Genomic DNA, 4,687 nt, shown 5'->3' on the forward strand with positions numbered 1-4,687 from the left:
GCTACTTTTGTGAAATAGTTTCTTATCAAGTGTATCATCTGTGACTTCATTCCCATGTGTCTCTTAAAGTCCACAACCACCATTATTTCCAAACCTGTGATTAACATAATTGGATTTCTGATTAAGGAAATTATGAGATTTGACTTCCAGAACAGTTTCACTTAGCTTTGCTTTCCGGTCACATTGTTGACCTTGGGTGAACTGTAAGTAAATCCAGGAGAAATTGTGATGCCTATATGATCATAGTCAGTGGCGACTTGTCATTCAGGGCAGGTGGTTTAGCATTAATACATGCCACATATGAGTTTGCAAACAAAACAATTAAATACAAAATTGGATTTAATAAAGCCGCATACAAGCATGGTCTCTTTTTTGTTTTCTTGAGTAAGGCATATTCGAAATGAAGGTGTTTCAGCCTAGCCCAGTGCTTTCTGTGGTGGTGGGCCAGTCAGCGGAAAATACGCAGCGTAGGGGTTGTTAATGTTCTCTAGTTGCGCCGTGAATTGCTAAATGTTCTGTCACTCATTGGGACACTACAAAATCTACAGGGAGAGCTCAAAAATGCCATAGAGCTACATTAGAAGTGCCCATCCAAGAAGACTCAAGGTCATCGTCCACATGTAAAATTACTTCAAATCATGTTATATATCTACAGTAGCTTTGATTAGACTGATCATGTCAACATCATACTTTCAAAATATTAGCTAGCAAGCTAGCAGTCACCATCATGAATCGTAGACAATCTACTGGCAAATCCTTTTAAATCCTTGTCATAAGAGAAATGACAGATACAATGTATCGGTGCTCATCGGCCATTGTACATACACAATACACAAGTTGGAAATCGCAAATTCAACAATGAGTGGTTTGGATGGAGTCAGTGGCTTATTGCAAAGCAATCACCAGCCTGCTATTCAGTGGAGTGGATGTGTGGCCCAAGTATTGGTTTAAGGGTCTCTTTTCCAAGATTAAAAGGATAAACATTCAACTCAAACTCGGGAACTCGAAATAAAATACAACTATACAATTTTTGGGGAGTTTGCCCCACCAAGATGTATATGCTAAAATTGCCACTGATCATAGCCTATGCCTGATGTAAGTATACTGTAGTGTGTGTGAAGACTTTGCAAAGACTCACGGAGTTCTGTTTTTAGGGAATCTTCCTGGGCTGCTAGTTTCTCAGCAGTCATTCATCATTCAAAAAGTAGTGGAAGTAGAGAAGAGAAAAAGTAGAGACGAAACACACGGTTTGAAACTAATTAGCTTATTAGCTCACCATTTAAAATATTATTTTGTGTGTGTTTTGTTTGTATGTACAACAAGAACCATTTTGAGTTCAACCTTTAAATAACAAATAATAAGTTATCTACAGATACCAGTTATAAGAAACAGCGTAATGCTAAACAAATGGCAACATAATGCAAAATGTTACTTAACTAATGACTGACAGAACATCTCCTGACATTGTGTAGGAGCTAGATAACTGTCATAATACCCCAGGGCTCTGACTGTGTCTCTCTTACAGGGTCACTTGTGGTGTTTCGCGCTGGATCGGGTAAAACCTACTGACTGGACCACAAATTAAATGAATCAAGGAGACTCAATAGAATAGGGAGTGAAAGTCATAAGATATATCTAATAGAAGTGGTTGGGTTATGAGAGAGATGGGGGCTGACGCTGCCTTCAAGTTTGAGCCGACCTCCACTTGCCTGCCTTCCCTCGTCTCTTTCCCCCTATCGTCTTTTCCACTGAGAAAGTAAAAATACTTTAAAGTACTACTTAAATCATTTTTGGGGCTATCTGTACTTTACTATTTATATTTTTGGCAACTTTTACTTCACTACATTCCTTAAAATGTACTTTTTACTCCATACATTTTCCATGACAGCTAAAAGTACTCGTTACACTTTGAATGCTTAGCAGGACAGGAAAAGGTTCCAATTCATGCACATATTAAGAGAACATTCCTGGTCATCCCTACTGCCTTTGATCTGGCAGACTCACTAAACACATGTGTTTACAAACTTTGTTTGTAAATTATGTCGGAGTGTTTGAGTGTGCCCCTGGCTTTCCGTAAATAAATAAAAACAAGAAAATGGGCCATCTGGTTTGCTTAATATAAGGAATTTGAAATTATTTGTACTTTGCTGTTTGAATTGGTGGGATGGAGTTTTGGCCTGCCTGGTGACATTATTGAATAGACCAATAAGAGAAGAGAGTTCCAAACCTCTCTGCCAATAACATATGCTTTTCAGTATTCCCCTCCCCACTCCCCACCCATTCCCAGACAGTCCTAGCAAAATTCTTGCTTGAGAAATTGCTCTTCGCTGGTTCGAATCCCCAAACTGACAAGGTAAAACATATTTCCATGTACCTTTGAGCAAGGTACTTAACACTAATTGCTCCGGGGTTGCCGTTGAACAGCAGACCATGGCTGTGAGGTTGTCTCGGGGAGAGTGGGATATGCAAAACAAAAACACATTGCCAATTAGGACAAATAGAAGCACCCACTAAACGTATTATGATTCAGACAACTCCTCACAAATATTTAGTTCAGTTTGATGAGAGACACATTTGAAAACATGTCCTGACAATTCAGTTGCACTCACATCATGGAGCTGGAAAAAGACCTCTCTATCTGTTCCACATATTCTCGAAAAGGTAGTGACTCCATTGTTAAATGGTCCATGATTAATGTCAACCAGAATTAAGTCTATAGTTGTCATGCTGAGTTGCTGCAGTGCCGGTTGCTCACGGTTTCTCCTCTATTAGGGCGATGTAAATTACATTGAAGGGACGGGACCAGGGTAGACCAGGGGCTGCAGAGAGAGAGAGAAAGACGCTGCCCATCTTTAGAAAACGTCTGAAACCCTACCTCTTCAAAGACTATCTTAAATAATCACGTTAGTCATCTTATCTGCTTCAGTAGGTTTAGGCCCTGTATTCATTAGCCATGTTTAATCATGTGTCATGCATTTTACATAGGTAGTCCCTCCCTGTCGGTCCATCTTGTAGTCTAGTTGTATTCAGTGACAGCATAGTGACGATTATTCTTCCATATGCTATTGTACTGTATACTAATTAGTATATTGTATACTTCATTCTAGTATCATGTATTAGCTCCTGCTATTAATTCACCTTCTGTTGCATTTTGTTATCATGTCCTACATACTGGTTCTATAATGTGTTATGCTGCAACTCTTAGTGTTGTGGTGATGCTCACACACTCAGGTGTTAACTAATATTCTTGCTTCATTATCTGCACACAGTGTTGCATTATGGCATGGCTACCGATATTGCATTCGTGGGAGCATGTGCATGTTAAGGCTCCGCATCCATCACCTTGCGAGGTGAATGTTGTGCTACTCATGCATTGTGGGTTATGTCCTGTATCATTTGCATGGTTGCTACTATTGCCAAGAGCACATGGTGAAGTCATGGTGACATACAGGCAACACTATCCACCCCTTCCACAGCATTGGGTTGGAGCATCACAGTACAATGGCAGATTCATTTTATCCAGGTGCTAATAGAACATTTCCACGCTACGAGGTATTTACATGAACACTAGTGTATTTTCATTAAATATGTGCCGTGTTTACAGTTTGTCTTGTGTGTTTATAGTGTATTATTGTGATGTATGTATTGGACGGCACAATCAAATGTTATCATCAGTTTTTTCCCGGATTGCCCCCTGATAAAATGCTTGTTTATCCTGTAGTCTATTAATTAGTTCTGTCATCTTCATTCTCGCTGTAGTGCTCATGAAGCAGTAGGTTAGGCATACTTTGGGAGCATATTAAACCTCTTTGGGCTAGGTCAGGCACTTTGTCTGATTTAAAAAAAGGCTTTTCGGTGAAAGCACACCATGAGATTATCTGAGGATAGCACCCCGCGTTCAAAAGCATTACCAACATTTTCCAACCAAGCGGAGGCATCACGGAAGTCAGAAAAAGCGATAAAATAAATCACTTACCTTTGAAGATGTTCCTCTGTTTACAATCACAAGGGTCCCAGCTCCATAACAAATGGTCCTTTTGTTCGATAAAGTCCTTCTTTATATCCCAAAAAAGTCAGTTTAGTTGGCGCGCTTGACTCAGTAATCCACCGGTTTCCCTCGTTCAAAATGCATACAAATTAATCCCGAAAGTTACCAATAAATTTAGTCCAAACAAGTCAAACAACGTTCTAATCAATCCTCAGGTACCCTAATATGTAAATAAACAATAAAAATGTAAGTTTAAGAGAATAGTATGTTCATTACCAGAGATAAATAACGAAGTTACATGAACACTAGTGTATTTTCATTAAATATGTGCCGTGTTTACAGTTTGTCTTGTGTGTTTATAGTGTATTATTGTGATGTATGTATTGGACGGCACAATCAAATGTTATCATCAGTTTTTTCCCGGATTGCCCCCTGATAAAATGCTTGTTTATCCTGTAGTCTATTAATTAGTTCTGTCATCTTCATTCTCGCTGTAGTGCTCATGAAGCAGACGGTTAGGCATACTTTGGGAGCATATTAAACCTCTTTGGGCTAGGTCAGGCATAAAGTCCTTCTTTATATCCGAAAAAAGTCAGTTTAGTTGGCGCGCTTGACTCAGTAATCCACCGGTTTCCCTCGTTCAAAATGCATACAAATTAATCCCGAAAGTTACCAATAAATTTAGTCCAAACAAGTCAA

Source organism: Oncorhynchus mykiss, chromosome 25 (genome assembly GCF_057628025.1).
Source record: "Oncorhynchus mykiss isolate SJ-2025 chromosome 25, ASM5762802v1, whole genome shotgun sequence".
NCBI classification, from domain to species: domain Eukaryota; kingdom Metazoa; phylum Chordata; class Actinopteri; order Salmoniformes; family Salmonidae; genus Oncorhynchus; species Oncorhynchus mykiss.